This window comes from Notechis scutatus, chromosome 4 (assembly GCF_049901735.1).
Source record: "Notechis scutatus isolate UNSWTSFEM ecotype Mainland chromosome 4, rNotScu1.2, whole genome shotgun sequence".
NCBI classification, from domain to species: Eukaryota; Metazoa; Chordata; class Lepidosauria; order Squamata; family Elapidae; genus Notechis; species Notechis scutatus.
In genome coordinates this window covers 16341456-16367872 of record NC_142012.1, presented here as the reverse complement: position 1 = coordinate 16367872, position 26417 = coordinate 16341456, and the positions used below count along the sequence as shown (strand labels likewise).

General features: G+C 37.8%; 1 protein-coding gene across 3 annotated transcripts in view; it reads right to left on the bottom strand.

Annotated features, from left to right (window-relative positions):
* The window catches only part of CCSER1 (coiled-coil serine rich protein 1), an 813931-nt gene that overhangs the window by 298552 nt on the left and 488962 nt on the right, over nucleotides 1-26417 (bottom strand). The window lies entirely within an intron of this gene.

The window sequence follows — 26417 nt, the reverse complement described above, 5'->3', positions numbered from 1 at the left end:
CTCCTTAATTAGTTTCCATCCATTGTTTCTTGTCCTGTCTACAGGTACTTTGGTAAATAAGTTGATCCTCTCTTCTTTGTGGCAACCTCTCAAATACCGGAATACTGTTACCATGTCCCCCCCAAGTCCACCTTTTCTCTAGACTAGCCAAATCCAAATTTTGCAACTGTTCTTCATATGTTTTTGCCTCCAGGCCTTTAATCATCTTACTTGCTCTTCTTTGCACTTTTTCCAAAATCTCAATATCTTTTTTGTAATGTGGTGACCAAAACTCGATGTAGCATTCAAGGTGTGGCCTTACGTAGTATTCAAGGTGTGGCTTTATAAAGCGGTACTAATACTTCATGTGATTTTGAGTCTATGCCTCTGTTTATACAACCAAGGATTAGGTTTTTTGGGTGCTGCTGCTGCACACTGCTGGCTAATATTTAAGTGAGTGCCTATTAGGACTCCAAGATCCCTCTCACAGTTACTGTTTTTCAGCCCGGTTTTGCCTAATCTGTACTTGTACCTTTGGATTTTCCTGCCTAAATATAAAATCTTGCTTTTCTCCACATTAAATTTATGTTGTTGGATAGGGCCAATTGTTTAAGTCTGTCAAGATCTTTTTTGATCCTGAGCTTGTCTTCTGGGCTGTTGGTTATCCCTGCCAGGTAAGTGTCATCTGAAAATTTGGTGAGTTTCTTTTCTATTTCCTCATCTAAGTCATTTATGAAGATATTGAAGAGTTCTGGGCCTAAAACGGAACCCTGTGGCACCTCCCTGCTTACTTCCCTCCATGTAGATGTAGTACCATTAAGGACAACTCTTTGAGTACAGTTTGTCAGCCAGTTACAAATCCATCTGATGCTGTCTATTCCACATTTTTCCATTGTCTTTGGACAAGTTCCTATATTGAATAAAACAATATATATATTTTTAAGCATTAGATCCTCACATGCTATGTAGCATATCAGACATCAAGGGATCTCCAGAATTTCTGGTCTGGGTGAGTACCTCAGCATCTTCCATGTGATGTTTAGAGTTTTTAAGTCTTCCATGAACATTCTTCACCATGTATTTCAACAGTGTCTTCTTGGTGGTTTGGCAACAGGGGGGCCATCTCATTGTCATATTGAGGATTAGATTGTTCTCCATGTGGAGAATGTGACCTGCAAGTTGGAATCTTCTCTGTGTTACATTGTTACATAGTTTGTAGGTTTTGGAGCACTTTTTTTTAGTAATATGGTCAAAACAGTAAATCTTTAGGATTCAGTGAAGGCATCTTTGCTAAAGACATTAAGTTTCTTGTTAAAACTTACTGATGCCTTCCAAGTCTTTATTATAAAATCAAAACCGTTAAACAACAAGGATATAGAAGATAAAAACTAATTTAAGAGAGAAAATGTTAAAGGAAATTAGTGCAAGAAATGAAAAAGTTGAAGAAAAATAGTAAGGAAAGAAAGAAAAGAAGAAATGGCTTTTGTTATTCTTTACAGCAATTATAAGTACCTATATATTTTAACTTCTCTCTCTAAAGTTACATCATATCATTATTCTTTCTATAGTCTATCCTATCTCATCAACAAAACTATAAATCACAGATTCATTTTATTTTCATTTTTACATAGAAAATACATAAGAGTCTTCCAGTCACCCATTAATGTAGATAATGTCTTTTCTCTAATCAAAGAAATAAATCTATCATGTATACTTCACCAAATGTTACTTTGTAGAGGGTAATGTTGAACATCACTGTAGGTATAGTAATCTTGCCAAAATGGACAAGTATATCAATGTCACTTTCGGTTTTGCTACTCATTAAACTATAGATTTCTTTTTTCAAGTGCCAATAACATTTGTATGCACACTGATGCATACCATTCTCCAAACCTTTATATTTTTATCTGTAATTTGGCCTTATACTATTTATGCAAACATTTTTCATGAACATAGTTTATGGATGAGTGCATAAACTTTGATTTAAATAAAGTAGTTTTAAAGAAAAATGTTTCAAAACTCCGAAAATTGCAAAACAAATTGTTTAGGTTTGTTCAAATATAACAGCTTCAAAGAATAATTCTTATTAATCATACTCCAATCTACTCAGTAATCAGAGTTCTTCAGACTTAAATGGATTTGTCTATATCAGGGGTGTCCAATCTTGGCTACTTTAAGCCTGGTGGACTTCAAATCCCAGAATTTCCCAGCCAGCTTTGCTGGGAGTTGAAGTCTACCAGGCTTAAAGTGGCCAAGGTTGGAAATACCTGGTCTAGATAGTAAGAGCAAAGTTCTGGCCCAGAAATCAAATATTGATTCTATGAAGCAGAGCTGGCCGATATGAACTCTCTTTTGTTGTTATAGAATGCAGAGTTCTGTCAAACAACAACTCCTGTTCTGATGATTATTATTTTCTGTTTGTTTGCCTTTAAATATTATGTTCAGTTTGATGGCAGTGGAACTAACCAGACCTGGCTGACCTGGAAAAGCTAAGCAGAAACGGACCTTTGGTATATAATTGGCAGTCTCCCTTTCTGTCAAGCTTAATTTAAAGGAAATTTTCCCTCAATGCATGGGCACATAGAAAAAAACACATTCCCATTAGCATACTTCTTTGAAATGGGGATATTCAGAAGTTTTAAAGCTGTAAAATAATGGGAAGAAAGGAGAGGAGAGGAAAGAAGGAAAGGGAAGGAAAGGAAAGGCTCTAAGAGTTCCTATTTGTAAGAAAGATAATCAGAAAGCTACATTTAGCTCTATGAGACTTGCTTGCAGCACAGAGAAATAAAAGAATCTTACTAATTATAATTCTTAGTGTATTACAGATATAGCATGCTTATGTGATAGCTAGAGAGAAAATGTGAAGACAAAATTCACAGTGTAATGAAGAAAATCTATCTATGTGGTCATTAAGAGTTGACATCAACTTGATGACACATAATCAAATGAAGAACTGGATATATAAACTGTGTGCTTTGCAAAGTGCACTAACTTTGCAATCCTCACAGCATTAAAACAGGCACATGTTTTGGAATAGATTCTCAAAAAGCTTTTCCTAACTATTTGTATATGTCTATTCATTCATAGCTATTTCACTTAATTGCTGATTCCAGAAACAGCAGAATGTAGAGGCTTTTGCAAAAGAACAAATATAGAGGTAGAAATATAGATTTCATTCATTAATTCATTATTTTTTCCCTGCTGAGAAAGTGTTCATATAGTACACTGCTGTACTTTGCTTTTGTTGTGTATCCCTGAAAACTAATTGCTGAAAACAGTTTTTGGCAGAAATGCAGGAACAACGAATAATTATAGTGGTTGTGCAGGAATATTGTGCCATCTTGAAGGCATAATGTAAGGTGTATTGGATCACTCAGATAGGATGTATTTGAAAAACTCAACTGTCTCTTCTCCATATTTTTACATATAATGAACCAAATTTCAGTAATAGTATTTAGAGGATATCATCTACAGATAATACCAAATCTTTAGTTGGAGAATAAAATAGTTGGGATTTAATTGCTTGATATAAGTCTGCCTAAGAAAATAAGTCATTGTCAGGAAATGCAATTCTCTCTCTCTCTCTCTCTCTCTCTCTCTCTCTCTCTCTCTCTCTCTCTCATACACACACACACACACACACCATTTGATGAATTTCAGTGAATCACAATAACTTTAGCTCAATGCAATTGTAGGATCCTTTGAAAAAAATCACATACATCTTCTTTAACAAAATATTACGGAATAGCTCAACACAAATCTTAACTAAATTAGCCTAATACTACTATTCAAACAACATTTTATTCGCTGTTCATACAGTATCAATAATAAATTATGATCTAATTTTACTAATTTAATTTGGAAAAGAAAATCATGTATTTGTTATACATCAGTGAAAGTTAAGATGTCCTATACATCCCTCAAAGAGCCTAGCAAATGGGAAATCATCTAATTTTTGAAAACAATAATGAGGTTTAAACCTGGGTTTAAACTGACATTTCATTTAAGGCTAGACTGAGATTACTGAAAACCTGTATGGACTGTAACTTGTTCCAAGATTCCAGTGTGATCCCATTTGAAATAGCCAGTCATTGGTTCTTAAAGTATTGGAAGGAGTATGAGGCAAGTTTGAACAATGTTTGAACCCCCTATTGCGATTCAGCTTTCACCAATTTGTGGTTTCAGACCCAGAAAATACCAACAAAAACACAGGTTTATTGTAACAAGGCAAGGGGTTCTTATGGAAAAAGGTAATCAGAACTTATTTCCAAAATATCCATTAAAAATATGATGTAAGACATTGTGGCTGTCATTTATAGAAAAATATCCTATAACTATTATCTCTGTAAGGATGAATGCCACATGCTCTGAATTTTCAAGTTATTATTAAAAACAAATGAATTTTAACCCAGGGGTGTCAAACTCAAGGCCGGGGGCCCAGATCCAGCCTGTGGGATAATTAGATAGGAGCCATGGGACCACGCTGGAAATAGCAAAGGAACAGCCTGCAATGCTTCTGCCAGTGAAAATGGAGCTCAGGAGCATCACATGTGGCCTTCCTGAATTCCATTTCCACTGGTAGAGGCCGTGGCAGTCAAAAATGGAGCTTGGGAGACAGTTTTTTGCACCCCAACATGAGTGATGTTGAGCTGGCCACGCCCACCAGCCCCCAACAAACACAGCCCTGATGTGGCTCTGAATGAAATAGAGTTTGACACCCCTGCTGTAAGCAAACAACATGATGCATTGGGGAGAGTTTCCAAATAGTGGAAAATCATCATCAGTAACTTTGGGGACTTCTGTTAGTTTTCTAACCCTCACAGTATTTATGATTGGCAGCATAAATGAATAAACACTTCAGAAATGTAATCAGCTTGGAACAAGTAAAGTTGAATGTGAACTGTTAAATTTTGTTGTATTCTGAAAGCCTATTAATCCAAAATGATTCTCCACAGAACATTTAACACGAGTCATTTATACGTAGGGCCACTGGCTAATTAAAGTATAATAAAAATGCTTTATTTGATCAGAATTCATAAACAATTAATTTAATATCAGGTTATAATTCAGGCTCAATGAGTGAATTAGTTTTTTCTAAAAAATAGGAAAAAATTGCTTTTATTTTTCTTTAAGAAATAACTTAAGGGAAGATAAAAATGTGCAAGATTGTCAATATTCATGAACAGATCCCAAAATATTAAGAACCTGTTCTGGGACTTTCAGATAAGCTTCAGCAAGTAAAGGAGTGTTAGATTTTTGCCAATACCTATTGAAATCTTTTCCCATCGTGATTAAATTTTTGTAACCCCGAAGGCTTGGCGGCAAAATATTATGCAAATAATAACCTACTCAGGAAGAACACTTTTGAGAGAACTTTTTATAAGTCCCTTTTCAAAGACTGCAAGCAGATAAAATTCAAAGTCATGACAGTGTCAATGAGGACTCAACAGATCCAAACTTCTGAACAAAATTTATTTTCTGGGCTTTTTATACACACATCCTGGAAAAGGAGCTGATGTTTTAAAATATTCAATATGCTTACCACCTCTGTAGAGGAATAAATGCTTTTGAGAATGCAAAAATATGTTCTTGTATGGAAAAACTGTGAGGTTTAGGAGATTATCCAAATATTAAGCCGGAAACGGGGCTGACAGACAATAAGTACATAACAGAGGTTTAAAACTAATGCTTTACATTCATTTTTTTAAATATTTCAGTTCTAGTTCCCAGTGTCTCAAGGAAAAAAACTATTAACTGATAGGAAAACACTGGGATAGGAGGACCAATGATTTGAAACTCAACTGAGTTATTTATCAGCATCACTTTGATTGGTTTTCAAAATGCCCAAGAAGATTGAGCCACTGAATTGGACCAGAAGAGTAGCTCATGTACTGAGATGAAAGTATATTCAAAGATGACTTTTCCATAACAGTTGTACAACACAACCCAAAGCACTGAAATAAGTTCTGAGAAAAGCCCATTAAGCAATAAAGGCATTGCTTGCAACATAGAAGCTCTAGTTGGGATGGTGCTGGAAAAGCTTTGGGTCCTGGGAAGAGTGATGGTGGTCAAGAATATATATCCATTCAGGTAGGTATGATGAAAGGTGTTGGGCTGGCCATTTGAAGAGAGGGGAGACTAGAATTTGGTGCCATTCCATATGCAGTATATAGTATGGAAACCTCTTTGCTGGATCAGGGAAGATAAATTCTTGGATAGCTTGCCTCAGATTACTGTTGATGAATGCTAAGGGCGTGTGTGATAGAACTTCTACAAATAAAAACACTCCCACAATTAGATTATAAATGGAGATATGGATTTACTATATGGACTTACTGACCTTTCTGAAAATGTTGTTCATCGATCACAAGAATATGATTCTGTCTTGATCTTTGCATTTCTGAATTTTAGGTACTGCTACAGGTCAAGGTGGATGTGGTGATGGCAATGATCCTACACATTCACTTTAATTTCTTATGTCTTATGTCTTCTGCTCTTCGAGTGATCAGTTTTGAATGCATATACTCATTTTATTCATTAGACTTGTAACTTGTTCCTCAATCAGGAAAGTCTCTCAGAAGTTTACATTCATACATATTTATTTTGGAGGGTTGGGTTATAACAACCTTTTAGGGAATGGAGTATTGTTCTATCTGATTAACTCAATCTCAGTGCAAGATTTTGGCTGCTATGTGTGTGATGACTGGGTGAAATGACCAAAGCATAACAACACTGGGTACTTGATCCCAGGTTATATATCTAGCACAGGGATGTCAAGCTCTTGGCCCATGAACCAGATGCATCATGCACTGGCCATGCCCACCTCTGGTTTAGCAAAGGGTGGGAAGTCATGATCCATCATGTGACAATGCAAGTTTGACACCCCTGATTTAGCAGGATGAGATGATTGAGACAAATAGTTTTTGAGGTAGAAAGAAAAGTCTAAGGGAGGCTCAGGGTCCAAATCAGGGCATAACATATCTTGTTAAGGAGACAGGCTAGGAATGATTTTAGGACCAGGATAGGCTAGTATTGATAGGATAGAGATGATTTGCAGTAATAAATAAAATATTGTGTTTTGCCTATTTCAAAATCCATTTTAAAACTATTTAATAGAGGTCAATTTGTTTCTTTATTCCCACATGTCTGTGCTATCTTACATTTTCCTCAGATTCTACTAAGATACATTACTTTAGAGGGGATTTTCTAAACCCTCAAATGGGTTTAGTAGTAGAAGCAGAATCAAAGGATAATAATGAAGGAAACATGCCTACAACAATGAAGGTATCCCCACAATTAACAACTCTAACTCATAGAGATGGTCATGTTAGACTTGTTCTTCACTGGATAAGATGGCTTGGGATCTTAAGCATGACATGATTTGTGATTGTGACTATCTTGTCCTGGGCATCCTTACCATCTTGTGTGGTCTACTCAGGAAGGAGCACTTTGAGTTACCACGCAACAAAAGATGAGGAATGCAGAGGCATACTTTAACCATTGCAGACCTGCCTTTATGAATCAGCTTACAGGCAGTCCTTGACTTACAACGGTACATTTAGTAACTGAAATTACAACGGCACTGAAAAAAGTGACATGACTATTCTTGACACTAACAACCATTGCAGCATCCCCATGGTCATGTGATCAAAATTCTGATGCTTGATAACTGGTTCAGATATATGATGGTTGTAATGTCCTAGGTCATGTGGTCACTTTTGGCGGCCTTCTGACTAGTGATGGGATTCAAAAAAAAAATTACTACCAGTTCTGTGGGTGTGGCTTGGTGGGCATGGTGTTCCTTGGTGGGTGTTGCTTGGTGGACATAGCAGGGGAAAGATACTGCAAAATCCCCATCCCCTCCCCACTCCTGGGGGAAGGTTACTGCAAAATCCCCATTCCCTCCCCACCCCACTAACCTGCTTTCCAGCTCTGTTCTCCTGTGCAGGGCAGCAAAAGAACATCCAGCCAATCAGCTGGGACTTGGGAGGCAGAGAATAGATGGGGGTGGGGCCAATCAGAGGTGGCATTTCAAACTACTCAACATTTTTGCTACCAGTTCTTAGAACTACTCAAAATTTCCGCTACCGATTCTCCAGAACTGATCAGAACTGGCTGAATACCACCTCTGCTTCTGACAGGCAAAATTAATGGTGAAGCCAGATTGACTTAAAAACTTAAAAACTGTTACCAATTTAAGTATTGCAGTGATTCATTTAACAACTATGGCAAGAAGGTCGTAAAATTTATTAAAACTCACTTAACAACTGTCTCACTTAGCAATAAAAAATTTGGGCTCAATTGTGGTCATAATTTAAGGATTACTTGTATTTCCCAGGCACATTTGATGCTGATTTTTAAGAAGCCAATAGCAATAGCATTTTTAAAAAAGAATTATTTGATTGTTATGTTCATTTATGCAAACTTCCTGAAGACTTGGGAAGAAGTAGGATACAAATTACTAGAAGAAATCTGTCAATCCATCTATCCATCCAGAAGAGATGGAATCAAGAAAAAGGAGTTTTATCTGGTCTTCATTTTTACATGAACCGATCGACTGTAATCCTTCTGGATTAATATACAGATCAGAACAGTTACACAAGATGCTAAGATGTAGACTACTAGAAATTTACGATAATTAGGGAACATTTTATAAATCAAGAACTGTTTCATAGAGATGAAAACAAAAATGTTTTTTTGTTCCTACCTTAGATTTACAAGTTGATATGGAAAGTGGATGAAACAGATTTATGTTCAATGAATGCAAAACTGATACCAGGCGGTAGGCTAATTCATTAGTGTACCATCTGGAAGCAAAGCATCCCTCTTGTGTATTACATTGTCATTTCACAGGCCTCCAGTGATGATGTAGAACAGGGGTCCCCAACCTCCAGTCAGTAGACCGGCACTGGGCTGTGGCATGCCAGAAACCGGCATGCAAATAAGTGAATTCCCATCTGCAGGATGCAGGCAGCATGTGAAATATGCCCCCTTTGGTCCATGGAAAAACCTCTCTCCATGGAACTGGTCCCTGGTGCCCAGAAGATTGGGGGCCACTGATGTAGAATATAGAACACTGCACATTTTGAAAAATGAAAATGATTCAGAAGTAGCACTTTTAGTTTCAAATGCACAGAACACCACTAAGATGTTTATTAATGTCCACTAAGCAAATGGAAAGAGAAGATGCAATTGCCTAAGGAGATTCTCAGTCATCCAGACCATGGTTGTCCCAAAGGTGCTTTTTTCAAGAGGTAACTGGACTTTCTGATTTTTCTTTGAAGACATTTCACTTCTCATTCAAAAAGCTTCTTCAGCTGAGATGCAACTGCCTTCAACAACCCACTCATTAAGACAGAGCAGTTTTATGTTTTTCTAGATTTGCAAAGTGGAAAAGGTGTTTTATTAAACAATAGAGATCTATGGTGTCCTACATGACACCTGAAGCATTTCTGAATAATCTGAGAGATGTTCCGTTATAATGAGTGAAACTCTAATATGTACTCTCTTTTGAAAGGGAAGGTCTATGGAATATAATGGAATACTATACTGGAGGGATTATGAGGTACCATAAAACAGAGGAAGGGAAGTTGAGCTTTTTCTTCTCCCTGCTATAATATAAACAGGTTGTGAATTAGACATTCATTGTCTTGATTTAATACTTGCTTGATTTTAATTATGCTTCCCTACAGTGTGATTTTAAGAGAGGTAAAAAAAAATCTTGGGTTTTCTTCCCTGAAGATACAATTCTGACTTCCTTGCTCTTTTTCTGAATAGATTATTGCAATATACTCTGCAAGGCATGGCCCCTGAAGACAAGGTGAAAACTGCACTAGGTACAAAAATGGTCCATTGACTGCCATTAGATTTTCATATGCTGGTTAAAATACTGGTACACTGTTTCCCTGAAAATAAGACATATTATGAAAACAAACTCTAACATGTTTTTACACATGCACCTAATATAAGCCCTACTTAAGGCCCTGCACAGCCAGCCACATGCCCATTATGTCTGTGCTTGTGGTGCTGTGGACACAAGGTGAAGTAGGGGATGAAGCCCTGCCACATGCCCCCCACCAGCTTACCTCAGTGCCCCCGCAGCCAGGCCATCCACATCCTGACACCTGCCTCATGGCGGCAGCACCAGCAGCCATGTGCAGCAGGAGCCCACGTGGCCACTGGTCCACTTCTTCTGCTTGCTCGTGGCCACTACAGAGCAGCAGGCTGAGTGGTGTGCTGGTGCCATGGCCACAAGGAAAGGCAGGTATCAGGGCACGGTTGGCTTGGGTGTGGTGACCCCGAGGTAAGCCAGTCTGGGGCATGTGGGGCAGCTCCACCCTCACTTTACCTCATGGCTGTGGCACCGGTACGTTGCTTGGCTTCCTGCTTCGTTGTGGCTGTGAGCAAGCAAAAGAAGTGAGCCTCCCATACATAGAAAAAAATAAGAACGCCCCCCCCAAAATAAGCTTATTTTGGGGTATGAAAAATAAAATAAAACCCTGTCTTATTTTTTGGGGAAAATGGGTATTAACCTATGAAGCACTTTGTGGTTTAGCATCTGGGTATATACAGAATCATCTCCTCTCTCCTCTCCAACGTACTGTTTCCAAATGGCAATTTGGAGGATTTTCCCTGCAGACAATTTGAAAAAAGATGAGAAATGAAATGTTTTTACAATTTGGTACAATTTACCATTAATAGTCCAGAGGGCGACTTTTCTTCCTGACCTTTAGAGTGGCTCCCAAATGAAGGTATTCAGGAATATCTCTGGGGGTTGACACCTATTTATATTAATTTAATTCTATTCTCACTATGTGATTTTATTAAGTTTGATTGAGCAGGCTGATTTTCTGAAACATTGGAGTGAATGTTTATTTTCCCTGTGTGTTACTTTAGGAGGTACAATGATGTAAAAACATAGTAAATAAATAAATATATCTCTCCCTTATCGTCACTGGAATAACTAGTTATGAATAGATGGATCAATTCTGAAGTGAGGATTAGATCTCCAAGACTGGAAAACTTTGTTTTTTCAATACCTAGATTTAAACAGTGCATGGCTAGCTGCTGATGCAGGATTAACCATTAATTCCTCTTTGAAATTCATGTTCAGAAGCTGGCCCATACATACAGCATGGCTTTCACTAAATCAAACTAGGAATTCATCAGAAAAAGCAATGCTTTTTCTCTAAGTATCAACTAGTGGGATTAAATCAAAGCTGAACCACTGTTTAAAGGGATTTTAGAACAAACTAACTGTTGACTTGGTTCACACTGGGCAACTACCGGTAGAATAATGAGAACTTGCTGGAGCAAAGTATTTGCAGTTTAACTTTCTACCTTCAGGAGACAAAATCAGTTTCTATTTATACCAATTTGAAGATTGTATTATGTTTAATTGGCACTTAATTTTAAGGGTAAATGCCAATCATAATTTCCCTTTGCAAATGGATTAATTAGCAAGAGTAATAACATATTCAAGCACAGATACACTGTTCAACCTGTATGCTCCAGAAACAGAGAGGAGTGAAGTCAGTCTTGATTTTCTACATTATTGAGTCCTGTGAAATTAATGAAAACTATTGCACAAAGTACTCTTTTAAGAAGAGAAGTGAGTCTGCTGAAGATTGGATTAGTTTCTTTTGTATAAAATGAACATTTTTGAACTAAAATAATTATAGCCCTCATATTGATTAGCTAAAAATTATACATGTAAATAATTTTCTTTATAAATGAGATTGCAGTCTTACATATATTTTTTTCCTAATTCCAGTCCCTCCCTCTTCCCCTTCCTCCCAAAGATTTACAATCTTGGACAACTGCCTAATTTGGAAAAGGAAACCAGGATCTTAAGGGGGATGGGGGACTTGTGTGATGATGGCAAGATGGGTCCCTGAAATCTGATTGCAGGAAGCCATCCAGAAATACGCATTTCCTAAGTGAATAGGTGAATTTCAGGCCCTGGCATCTGGGTTATCCAGCTGCCAAATTAAGTTTCTATCTGATGCTACAGCTATTGATTATTTCTCCAGAAAGGAAAAAGAAAGATAAATTAGCAAGGGGTTTGTCAGCTGTAGCTGGAGAAAGTGTTGAAATATTCAATTATGATCATTTCTGTGCCTAATTGTTTATGCATTGGCCAAGACCTGATGTGCTTGGTGAGGCTGTTTTGCTGGCTCGATAAGTCTACACGTAATCTGCAATCAAGATAATGGGACAGGTAATCTGAGAATAGATGATGGAAAAATGAATGTAAATATGTTGCCTAGAATGTTTTTCTTAGCCCCCTCCCCCAAATAAAAGAAAGATATTTGCTATCCCCCCTAAAAAAAAGGAAGGGGAGGGGAGGGAAGATGGAGACACTCTGGCAGTGGTTTTAGATTTAACTAGCAACTCTGAATTTATTGGTTATCTTATATAGTCAAAAGTGCTTTTTTTTAATATTCAGCCATAGCTACATTATTTATTAAGGAATAAGAACTTCGGGTATCAAGTAGCAAATGTTTGGCATTATCTTAATTCAATATTCATTAAAATTAGCATAGCTTTCTTCGCTCCTTCTCAACATGCCACGGAAAAGAAATGGAACCTACAAATAAGATACTGAAATACTGAATACTAATACAAATAAGCAGGGGTGGGATTCAAAATTTTTAACAACTGGTTCTGTGGGCGTGGGTTAGGTGGTGGGCGTGGCTTGGTGGTCATGTGACTAAGTGGACATGGCTCGGTGGTCATGTTATTGGCTGGGTGTGGCCAACTCAATATCACTCACATCGAGGCATGCATCTCCTTACCTGGCCTCTCAGGACTGTGGGGATGCGGTAACAGTCGTAAGTGTGAAAAATGGTCATCAGTCACTTTTTTCAGTGCCATTGTAATTTTAAATGGTCACTCTACACAAGCAAAGTACCAGCAAAGGAGGGGAAAAAAACTCCAGAGACGTTCCTGAGATAGGAAGTCTAGTCCTGCCAAGAATGTAATAAAGGTTAACGGAGAGGCAGCTTCTGTAAGCAACACCAGAATGTTTCCTTCCTGCCTTCCTTACAGGATTAGGCCCGTAATTTCTTCTAACAACCAGTTCTCCGAACTGCTTAGAATATTAACAACTGGTTCTAGAGAATAGGTCAGAACTGGTAGAATCCCACCTCTGCAAATAAGAAGGAATGCCTCTTGAAACATGGTTATCTTCACCATCATTCTCTCATCTGATGATCTTTTGATGATTGGCATAAGGTTCTTACAGCTTATTCTCAGACTTTTGAGGTAAACCAGATAGTTCTGGTCCAAACCAGAATCATGAATACTAAATTCATTGTAAGGTTACAGTAAAAAAAAAAGTTATGAAAATGCTTCCCTCCTCCCCAACTTTATATTCTGGAAAACTAGGATGGGATCATTCTGAGATTCCTCCCACATTCCTGCTTTGGATTCAAGTTTTGTTGATCAGATTGTGGTCTGAGCTGCAGCTCTTCTTCCCTTCTCTCAGTTATTCTCACAGCCCATTATAATAAAACCCATTAAATTACAATAAAATAGATGAGGTTTTCAGTAGTTCCGCCACTTCTAATTCGAATTCCTGTACCTCATGGTTGGTTAACCTTCCATAAAGTTCTCTTTGCATGAGGCCTTATATGGCTTCTAGATTGAATTATCACAAAGACTACCTTTACCTGTAGCCATTTTCTCATTCAATCATATCAAATATGATCACCTCTTCCTCCCACAGGACTCATCCTTATGAGTCACTCACTAGATGGGACTTCAGTGATGGGTTTTCTCAGTTGTTGCCCTCACTCTTTCTAATTATCTCCCAGTGAGAATTTGATGAGCCTCATTTCTCTCAAAGTTTGAAGACCTACCTGTTCCATCTTGAGAGGAGGGACATGTTGTTTGGTTGGAAGGTGAGTTGCTAGCCTGCAAGATTTTTACTTGTTGCTTTTTTTAAAAAAAAAACAACACTTAAATCTAGTTGAGATTATCTGGAACATTTTATTTTATATGTTTAGACTGTTAGCCATTTAGAGCACCTAGGAATGGGTGACTTACAAATAAGGCAATGAATGAATGAATGAATGAATGAATGAATGAATGAATATCACTATTAGTGGTATGTGCTTTAGTAAGTCCCAGACTTACCTAGAGCAGTAGTCTGATTTTGATTCTAATATTCTGCCATACACCATTTTAATTTTCTATTAGGAATTTAAAATTCAATTGAAAATATATAATCACTAGCGTCCCACGTTGTCAGCTGACATTTTCTTGCTGTCCCCTTTCTTGTAGAATTTTTCTCTCAGAATATTTTTTTTTCCATTTTCTTTTGTGTCTTTAAGCCAGAAAGGTAAAACCAATCAATGTGCAATGGTGAAGCCCAGAACAGAAAATGACAAATGAACCATGGAGGAATATAACTTATAACTTTTCTTGCAATAACAATTGACTCGCTGGCTTTCAATGTATCAGAATAGCATTCTTTTATTCCTAGGACTAAAAAGTCCTAAGAAAGGTCAGCATGATTGTTCAGATGCTGGATGCAGAATACAGAGAAAGTTATCAGAGTTTTAGAATTTATATTGCTCTGAGTAACTTCCAAAGCCTGCCTATAGAAAAAAAAATCAACTGAGAAAGGGAAAAGTAGTGATATATTCCACTACTTTCCAAACTTATGTCATAGCTATTTGAATGATTGCCATCAACTGTTGTATTTATGGACAAAGCCCAGCCACTCTCTGGAACACCTAATGCTTCCAAAGTCAGTTGTAACTGATTGAAGACATGTCTGTGAATGAAAAGAGATGATGGCCACTGTGAACAATGAAATACTGGTGAGTAGAGTGGAGAATAAGAGAATGGAAGATTACCCAGAGGAGCTCTGGATGTTAGTTCCTTGCCAGGAGACCATAAAACAACGGTATCTAATGGGTCTGACTGACAGAAGCCAAAGAAAGCAACTTGTTCTCAGCAGCAGTGGAGTCTTTAATAAGGACAGTAATCTAGCCCAGGGGTATCAAACTCAAGGCCTGGGGGGGCATATTTGGCCTGCAGGGCTACCCTGGGAATAGCAAAAAACCACCCCGTGGTGCCTCTGCCAGCAAAAATGGAGCAGGCAGCACTCCCGAGCTCCATTCTCATTTGCAGAGGGTTGCAGGAGGCCGTCACAGCCAAAAATGGAGCTCGGGAGCCCATTTTCACTGGCAGAGTGCCCAGTCCAACACAGGTGCCCCCTGACACAAGTGACATTGAGCTGGCCACACCTACCCTAGCCCCTCCAAACTCAAACACAATCCTGATGCAGCCCTCAATGAAATCAAGTTTGACACCCCAATCTACCCAAACTCATGTTCTAATCACAAATTTTGAAATGTTCAACTTAAGCACTTTAGAGATGTTAGAGCTCTTCAAAAAGATGAGCTGCTACGTCTTCTCTCTGCTCAGTAAAAGACAGCTTTGGATCTATAGCATGATTGAGTAATTAGCAGCCTTATAGCTAAATGCAAAGTACTGCTAGGCTTGGGTTCAAAGACATGATTGCCATGATCTCAACAAAGTTTCCTTGAGAAGAAGAAAATACCTGTATTCATGAGAAAGTTCTAAAGCTTCTTATTCAAAGTTCATGGGCGGGAAAAGGATGAAAGAATTGAGCATCTACCTTAATGCCATATATTGTAATTTTTAAAGGGCATGTCATCGCAGACAGAAAGGCATCCGTTTCCACTCTTATAAGTCATTAAGTCTCAAATAAAATGAGTAATATATGTTCATGTGTTCACCAGTCCCTCGTTTTTTTTTTTACTTAATGGCTTTCCATAAACTACAAAGATCCACACAACTCACAAAGCAAGTATAGCTTAATAAAGTTGATTAAATTTGATATTAAATTTTAAAACTTACTTTGGTATCATTTACTATTTTTATGCTGCTCTCTCTCAAGCCATCCAAATACACTATATTTCAGTGGGTGTTTTTTCTTCAAAATAATGCATTGTTGGCCAAAATTTGCTTTTATAATCTATCAGCTTATTGTTCCATCTTCCTGTCAGATCATTAATGTTGTTCCATTTTGTACTTTACAAGCAGGAACATAGGTTACCGAAGAAGGAATACATGAATTATAAAACTGACATTTGCTACACAGTTGACATGCAGGAGAAAGAAAAAACAGATCATAATGAACCTCATCGTAACTTTCACATTATATATTACTTGTGTTACATAAGCTACAGACAGCATGATTTATGCTGATAGCATAACATTCTTCTAAGTTCTGTTATGCATGTCTGTACTCTAAGGAAATGGTCTCCAACCAGTGGGCCAGGGACCACTGGTGGTCCGTGAGGAAATTTTGGTGGTCCACAGGGGAATGTCACCCCCAAAGCACCCCCCAAAGCAATTAATTCAGGCTGTTCAGGAACACAAGGCTGCATCGCCCACATGGCCCACAGGAACACAAGGCTTGTGTCACTTACATTGTGAACAACACAAGGTAATCAAGGGAGGGGGGAAAGGACGGAGGGGGGAACTTGCCCCACTTGCCCCATACATTTCACCTGGCCACCAGGCTGCTTCTTTCTGCTTCTTTCTTCTTCTGCTTTTGGCTGCATGCAACGAAAGCAGCAAAAATCTTTTTTTTCTCTCCCCCTAACTCTGCCAGAAATGAGTCTTTGAGACCCTGCAAGGCATCCTGCTCCAAGAGGCTGCACTGGCAAAGACTCATTTCGGGCAGAGTTTGGGCGAGAGAAAGAAAGACTTCTGCTGCTTCTGCTGTTTTCTTTGCATGAAGCCAAAAGTCTCTCTCTCTCTCTCTCTCTTTCTCTCCCTGAGAACAGAGCTAGAGATGATATCCTGCGATCCCAAGTAAAGAACGATCGACTGGTAGGAAAACAGGGTGGGATATTTTCCTGCAGACTTTTGGGGGATTTTCCTAGGGTCTCTGGTCCACGGGATTTAAAATGATGAGTTTGGTGGTCCCTGAGGTCCAAAAGGTTGGTGACCCCTGCTCTAAAGGGTGTTCAAAGTATTAAATATATTGATTGTGATGTACAATGAGGAACTTCTCATGCCCTGACACCAAAGTACCTTGTGTAGCTCAGGAAGAATGGAAGTAATAGCAGATGTTCTTCTGAGTAATGTTTAGAGATCAATCGGGAGAAAAATCAAGATCTGCCGTAGTATCCCATATTTTAATTTTAGCTTTTATTTCAAAAATGCTGGATGAATAAAAGGAACTTCACAGCTAGACGAAAACAACCAAACCACAGTGATTCCTTTCTCTTGTAAATCTATCGGTGTTTTATTTTAAGTTTAATGAAAGAAGCACAGAGCCTTTTCATCCGCAGGATTTCTAAGTGGAAGCAAACCAAAAAACTTAAAGGCATTCTACTAAAAACCACCAGGATATCATAGTCACACAATATAATTATAAGGAGGCAAGTATATAATCCACTTTGTTAATTCAATACATAGGTCAGGTCTCCAGGATACAAGATACCTTAACTATTATCAAATCTCTGGTGCCCTCTACATGTTCATCTATGGATGGAGGTACCCGTCAGCATCAATTCTTGTTGGACAATAATTTCCTTGCTAAAAGTTTGTTTTGACCTATTTCAATATCAGTTTTTCTTTTTGAAAGGAAAAAAAATCCTTGCATATTTTATGCATATAACTTGAAATATTTGTGCACATTTTTAAAAATTAAGAAATTGTTCTATTAGTTCTGAAATTGTCAATTTTGGTGCACCATATTATTGCAATGTAAGTTTCGATCATATGAATGAACATTTGTAAAAAAAAATATTGGATCAAATCAATTCTTCCATTCATACCCTGAATGTAGTATATCTTTTTTCCTTTTATTAGCTTATCTGAAAGAAATCTCCAGGAGGGAAAAAAAATAGTGGGAAATGTTTAGAAAATAGAATGTAGCCCTTTTACAATCTGCATTACGCATAAGATACAAGTATGCGTAAGATAGGGTACTATCTTGTTTGTTTTAACTTTGCTATTCACATTACATGGTTCCTAATTACTGTCATCTGTTCATAGACCCCCTACACTGTGCTAATTGATTATATCAAATTTTCATTTACTGAAGCCTTTATAAATAATGGTTATATCCCATATAACTAAACAACATAAAAGCCATATAAGTTAAAAGAACAATTGTTTTTACCAGTATTCTTTGATGCTATTCCAAAAATGTGAGCATATGCTATAATAGTGTCAAGTGACCTATACCATTTTTTATATTATCCACAAAATTTATTAGTTTATTTTTTAAAAAACTGTAACCATAAACACTGTTTAGGGGGGTACAAACCGCAATGTCTGTGCACTTCACAACAACTTTAATGCACAGTTATTCTTACTCTTTTCACCAAACATGGGCTTTTGAGTATGGCATCGTATATTTCCAAATTATGAGAGATTTTTAAATTTTAGAAGAACAGCTTCACTTAAAATTATACATTTTAATTTGGGGCCAATATAAGATTCAAGGAAGATGATTATAACCAGTGGTGGGATTCAAAATTTTTAACAACTGGTTCTGTTGGCATGGGTTAGGTGGTGGGTGTGGCTTGGTGGTCATGTGACTGGGTGGACAAGGCTTGGTGGTCATGTTATTGGCTGGGTGTGGCCAACTCAATATCACTCATATCGAGGCACGCATCTCCTCGCCTGGCCTCTCAGGACTGTGGGGATGCTGCAACAATCGTATGTGTGAAAAATGGTCATAAGTCACTTTTTTCAGTGCCATTGTAACTTTGAATGGTCACTCCACACAAGCAAAGTGCCAGCAAAAGAGGGGGAAAAAACTCCAGAGACGTTCCTGAGACAGGAAGTCTAGTCCTGCCAAGAATGTAATAAGGGTTAACAGAGAGGCAGTTTCTGTAAGCAACACCAGAATGTTTCCTTCCTGCCTTCCTTACAGGATTAGGCCAGTAATTTCTTCTAATAACCGGTTCTCTGATCTGCTTAGAATGTTAACAACCAGTTCTAGAAAATAGGTGCAAACTGGTAGAATCCCACCCCTGATTATAACCTGTGGCATTATAATTTGGTGAAATTTTATTCTGACTCTTTAAAATCGAAGTAAGGTTTTAAAGAGGATGTTTCTTTCAGCATCCAACTTAGATAATCACACAAAATTAAATTCGGAGGATGACATGACAGACTAGATAGATAGATAGATAGATAGATAGATAGATAGATAGATAGATAGATAGATAGATAATATTCTAAATTATTTTAGATGTACATATCCTATTTGTTATGATCTGTATTCATGACATTATCTTTTTCCAGAAGTTTCCCTTTGCATGCATTCTCTGAATTATCCTTTTGCCCCAATATTATATTTTTAAACTATTGATTTCAGAAATAAACATATTGTCATGCCCCTGTTAGAATCTGACTCCGAGGGAGGGAGGACAGCCAACAGGAGTGGGAGTGTGGCTCAGGAGGTTGTGGAGGAAACTGGGGAAAGGCATATATTGGCTGGGCATTCAGAGGAAGACCCAGGCCCATCCCCTCGTCATCCTAGGGCACGTAGGGAGGAGCGGATAAGGGAGAAATGTGATGGCATGGTCTATGGGGGAGGAAAGGGCCTTGATCCCCTTCATGGGCTGCAGCTGTGAAGACTGTTTAAAAGGACAAACTGCACATGGGCCAGTGCTGGAAACAAAGCGTGAAAATATTTCTAGTCTGTCCATTCTTATCTGAGTTCTGGCGTCCTTCCCAGTGTGTGTATTTCAGTAACTGTGGACATCTTCAAGCCCTTATCCTACCTGGTCTTCTTAATTACTTCAGTCTGGTTTATGTTGTTTTTTTCTATTTATAATTTTTATGTATTTTGAGTTTGAATGGAAGTTCTTCCTTTTCGCAACTGTTTGTGGGGAAGTTTTTTCTCCAGTCAATGATATTTGGACCTTTGAAGCCAAGTTGAAGGAATTAAAGGGACTTCACCTGTTTTTGTGACTTTGTTGTTTTTGTATCCCACCCTGGATCACCACACATACAAATCATTTGTTTCTATGTGTTACAGGTTTCAGATAATACATTTAGTAATCTAAAATGATATCAAAATAAGAGGAAAAAAACCTGCCCAGGATACATGAAATACAAATGAAAATCATAAGTGCAGCCAGTCTTTTTACTTGGTTTAACGACTGAGTTGTTAGTCCCAATAAAGGTCACTAAATAAGCACTACCTATATTTTCAGAATGTAGGAAACTTAATAAAATCTCAGTTTCCTTTACTTCTATTTCAGACACTTTTGAAAATGGAACTTATTCTAGTGAAGGTAGGACTATCAATAGCACTACATATAAATGTTGCACATTAAGTTAGAGCCATAAATAAATCCCCTATTAATAATATATATTCATTTTGCTTAATTTCTCCTGGGAAAATATATTCAGTGATATTTATTAAAGGTGGAGCTTGCTATTAATAATGGATGTTATACCACTATTTTACATTCTATACAGTGCTCCAGAACAAGCTGATGGTATTGGGAGGCAGAAAAAGAACAGGAATATAACAAATGATGGAAAGTGTTCAAATAACATGTAAAAGTCAACAAGATTGTGTCTATCGCCTATCTATCTTTCAGCATCTCTTGGTGAAATTCTGTTCAGTTCTCCACCATATACACCTAGAAGTGACAATCTAACATCTCAATTCAATTGGCAATCCATCAATAACCAAGAAAGTTATCTTACTACTTTTATCTACTATATCCTCTTTCCATCAGTACATGGTGCTCAAGGAGCTGCCAATAATAATAGTAAAATAACAAACATATTTTAAAAATCCAATTAAGGCATCATTTAAATGATTTGATCAAAACAAACAGCACCCACTAACTCAGCAGGAAACCAGTTTTCAGCAAAAAAAAGGATTTGCTTGCTGCCCATATTTATTTATTTGCTTTCGTTATCCCCGCTATATAACAGTAAAATGTTTAAGTTTTCACAAAGACTTTAAAGTACTTCAAATGGATTTTTTACACTGAAATAGGAAGTGGAAAAGGTAAGATAAACAAACATAAAATATAGGAAGAGGCAGATCAACACCACAATCTAATCAAACTGAGCTGTTAAGTACACCCTGTTGAGTTTGGTGGGACTCTCTGTGAGATGAGAGTGCTTAAAAGATCTACTATAATCTTGGAGGAAGCTCTGTGCTTTTTATTGCAAATGCCTAGAAGCAACAGGAAATATTTCATAACGATTTTTGCAGTGCAAAACATAAACCATTTTTTTTTTTCTGGGGACATTAATAACGTGAACAGCAATCATGCCTTCAGTAACATAAAATTTGAGGAATGGATATTGTCATTAGGAACTCAGCAAGTACGAATACATGAGAGAAGTATCTTTACTTTCTTTCTATTTGAGCATTTTTAAAGGAAGGATGGGAGAGGTTGAGGCCTGTTTTGTCCTTCCCATATTTTCCAAACTAAAAAAAACCTTGGAGGTAGTTGCCTGTTTGTACAAAATTAAAATAGGGAAGCACTGTCACAAATATCTTTCTTGCACCCAACTATGTCTTTGTTCTTGCCATTTTTAAAATAAAGATTTTAGTAAATTTCAGTGCCTCACTAAGCAAGGTTGGGAGAATTAATACTTGGATGGGAGCCACCAGGGAATTCCAGGGTTTTTGGCCAGACTCAGTTGAAAAGAATGCTAGAAGAATGAATGCACTGGAAAATGTATGTGTTTCCATATTATTGTTCAGAACTCTGCATGGTTCTATTCATGCAGTTTTCAGTTGCTAGGTATGGTGCTGTTGTACAAAAGCGGAGAAGATGCTCAATTGTAGCCTTGATGCATGGGTGTGCTGCTGTGTGAGCTGACAGCTGACCTTTCTGTTAACCAAGCCTGTGGTGGAGAGAAGCAGAGAGGAGTACCTGTCTGAAGCTAAGTCTTTCACAAAACTAGTATCTGGAGAAGGTCTGGGCAGAAGACACCCAGAAAAGTGGTTTCCTCAATGAAGAACCATTGCCATGTAGGATCAAATTGATACCGGGTGTCAAATGTCCATCATCAAGAGAATTTTGGTAGGGAAGGTTGTCTCCAAAAATGAAGAAAATAATTCAAAGCAAAATCCCCATGGTCGAATAGGAACTGTGGATGGAGGGCCTGAAAATAATGCTCACTCTAGAGTGTGGTCATGGCTCTTTCAGATAATATGGTCCTGACTGGAATGTTAGCAGTCTCTCCGAGTACTGAGCTTTCCTTGCACCCCCTCCCCCCGGGTTAAATTCGGGAATCATATTGGTGACAATTAGGCAGCAAATTAAAAACAGGTGAGAAACAGCAACACTAGATAGAGAGAGGTGAATTTCCCTGTTGCCTGGATGAACTGCCAAACAAACATAGGAACTTTGCAAAATCTTCACAAGGCTTCTGGAAGGCAGTGTTCCCTAGTGGCACAGTCTGCAAAGATATATCTTTGGGGGAAGCAGGAATTCTAGTGAGACTTGGAAAGAACCAGGCACTGGAAGAGGAGGAAGAACGGTAGGTATTCAGGATGCATTTGGGGGGTCTCCCGGAGTCCAAGCAAATACACAACTTATTTCTGATGAAAGATCACGGAAGGATGGTCTACAGTTGGTTACAGAACTGCCATGAACAAAATTCAGTCATAGAGGAACAGAGTAGCCCTTCCATTTGACCTTCTAAGCAGTCATGCAGGTATACCAGAGTTTTGAGAGATTATGGTTAAATATATGTAAGTATTTAGTATATATATGGTTTAAACAAAACAGAATAATAAAAATGGCATATTGCCTATTTTTTTTTCCAGCAATATTGACACCAATGAAAGGTTGAGGTTTCTTTTTAGTCCTTCCATCTTGTTCCTATTTTTGTAATCGATAAGAAAAAATGAAGTTCATATTGTAGGATCCAATCTGGATCAATCCCTGGGACCAGAGGTTTAATCTTCTGAGTTTTCAGACTCATGCTGGAGCGAATTCTCTCTGCTAAGAGAGAAATTTATTTATTTTATTTATTTATTTATTTTATTTATTTGATTTGTCAATTGTTTACAAGACAATAAGTACAAGTGTATACATAGTTGTGAATATACGAAATGGGTACATATAAGAAAAATAATAGAATAAGAGAAACAATAGGACAGGGACGGTAGGCACGTTGGTGCGCTTATGCACGCCCCCTACAGACCTCTTAGGAAAGGGGTGAGGTCAATAGTGGACAGTCTAAGGTTAAAGTTTTTGGGGTTTGGGGAAGAGACTACAGAGTCGGGTAGAGTATTCCAGACATTGACCACTCTATTGCTGAAGTCGTATTTCCTGCAATCAAGTTTGGTGCGGTTTACTTTGAGTTTGTATCTGTTGTGTGCTCTTGTGTTGTTATGGTTAAAGCTGAAGTATTCATTGACAGGTAGGACATTGCAATGTATGATTTTATATACCATGCTTAAGTCTGACCGAAGACGGCATAATTCAAGGTTTTCTAGTTTTAGAATTTCGAGTCTGGTGGCATAAGGTATTCTACAACGAGTAGAAGAGTGGAGAACTCTTCTTGTGAAATACTTCTGGACTTTCTCAATTGTGTTAATATCACATACGTAATAAGGATTCCAGACTGATGAACTGTATTCGAGAATTGGTCTAGCAAATGTTATGTATGCTCTGGTTAGTAGTGAGATATTACCAGAGAAAAAGCAACGTAGGATTAGGTTAACAACTCTTAATGCCTTTTTGGCTATGTAGTTGCAGTGGGCTCTAGCACTTAGATCATTAGAGGTGAGTATTCCCAGGTCCTTTACAGAGCTTGGGTCATCAACAAGATCTTGACTATTCAGCTTGTATTTTATTTTCTGATTTTTTTTACCAATATGTAAGACAGAGCATTTATTTGTTGAGATTTGAAATTGCCTGAGGATGGGCTTGGAAGACTACATCTCTGGTCCCAGTGACCGACTCAGATGGGATCCTTAAATGATTTGCTGGGACACATATATTCATCTTAATTTGTGGTTTATTTTCCCTGTAAGCAACTGTTCCCATATGGATAGAGTTATACTTGAGGTAACACAGACACACACTGACCCAAAATCAAACCCTGAAAGGGCCACAGTGACATTTTAAATTGTCTGGTTCTGATTCTCTAAAATAAGTAGGAAGAGAGGTGGTATTCAGCCAGTTATGACAGGTTCTGGAGAACCAGTAGCGGAAATTTTGAGTAGTTCAGAGAACTGGAAAATACCACCTGTGACTGCCACCCCATCTATTCTCTGCCTCCCGAGTCCCAGCTGATCGGCTGAGTCTTCTTTTGTTGCCCTGCACAAGAGAACGGAGCTGGAAAGCAGGTTAGTGGGATGCGGAGGAAATGGGGATTTTGCAGTATATCCTTCCCCTGGAGTGGGGTGGAAGTGGGGATTTCATAGTATCCCTTCCCTGCCATGCCCACCAAGCCACATCACACCCACCAAGCCTGAATACCACCACTGACTAGGAGGGACATAAACATATAAATCTTTAGAAGATTTGTCTGACTAAGAACTTGAATTATGACTTACTAATTCATGCTTTCATAGAGGTTTAGTGAAAGAACATGAATATATTAAATACATTGTCACATTATTATCTCAAGATTAAACATTTAGATTTGGGGTTCAGACTGAAAATGTGCCTCTTAAGCTACTTTGGAAGTTTATGGAATACTCTACTCATGTTTTACATCATAATGATAACCAAGATGTTAACACTTTAAAAGTGTGGGGGCTGGGGAAATACTCTGGCTGAAATTCTGGAACTGTTGCAATCCTTTTACATTCAGTTTATTTATATATCAAGCCTGCCCAGAAAGGACTGGCAAGGAAGATTTGCTCTGTTGCTTCTCAATCGATTGTCTCACAACTACTCTGAAGGTCATAACCTGCACTTTGAAAACATGGCTTTACATGCATTTTATTTCTTGTCCTCAATTAATCCTATTAAAATTGTATTATGGAAAACAAAAAAGAAAAGAAAGTGCAGAGTCCTTCCGATTTAGGCTGTTAAATTTCATACCACAGAATCATTTTCTCCAATATTATCTTTTGGCAACTGGATGATTAAGTGGCACCATTTGGTGGATAATGTTGATCCTCGGGCTCTCAAATATAAGTGTTCTAAAATGATGGGGATAAATATTTTTCTTCTTTGAATTATCATCTATTATATACTGTACTACTGTAATTAGATAATAATGTTTATATGTTAACATAGCATGGCATGTATTTAATTCAGAATGTGTTTCTTTTTAAACAAATCTAAAGGTTTCATCCCTCTTCGTCACCTTGAAATTTATGCCTCCTGTTTTTCCTTTGTGTTTTTTTAACAAGTTTAATAATTCTTGAAACATCTACTAGATCGCTTAATAAAAATGGTTTTAAAAGAATACCTGAACTTAGATCCCAGCTGAGAACATGATTAAGGGTGGAATGTGGTGGCATAGAGGTGAAGATGCTTGCCTGCCACTTGGAAGGTTGAGCGTTCAATCCTAGGCAGCAAAAAATGCTTCGCTATCCAGGTGCAAAGAGAAAAAAAAATGCTGAGAACTCTACATAGGCATCATGAAGGGCATCCGGCCAGTAAACACTCAGCTCCGCCCAGTTACCCCAACTCCACCCCTATAAAAGGGATTACAAGGTTGTAAAAATAAAATAAAAACCACTTGCGTAATTTAATTTACCCAAACTATGGTTAGTGTAGTGATTGAGGCATCAGGATAGAAACCAGAAGACCATAAATTCTAGTCACGCATTAGGCATGAAGCAAGCTGCTGACCTTGGTCCATTCATAATTTTTCAGTGCTAGGAAGAAGGGAATAGTAAATCACTTCTGAAAAACTTTGCCAAGAAAGATGTAGGGACTTGTCCAGGCAGTCTCTGAGAATCAGATAAAATTGAACAAACAAAGAAAAAAATCTGAGTATTATTCAATATCATTGAAACACACACCAAAGGGTTACCAATGAATACCTATCTCATTTCCCGATGTGTAGTGAGGTCACAAAAATGATTGCAAAGTAGAATTGCTTCAACAGCATGACTTTGGCCCTGGATAAAAAAGACTAAAGGAAGAATCATCTGACTCTGTAGGAGGTGACCAGGCTGAGCCCAAGAGAGGGGTCAAATGCATCATCGATCTCAAGTCCCTTCACACCCAGAAGACATCCAAGTCTAGCCCACCTTGAATTCCATTGACTCTAATCTACTACTAAATTTGCTTTGACCGCTAGTAGTTCAGATTCTTCTGGAGAGCTTTAACATGCAATAAACCTATGTTCATTTGAACTGCCTGGACTGCTGATTTCCTGCACTTTGCAGATCCAGTTTTGATCAGGTCAGGACTCTTTATTTCTGTATTTTTGTATGCAAAACAATAAACAAAGCCAAAATTGACATTTGGCCGCCA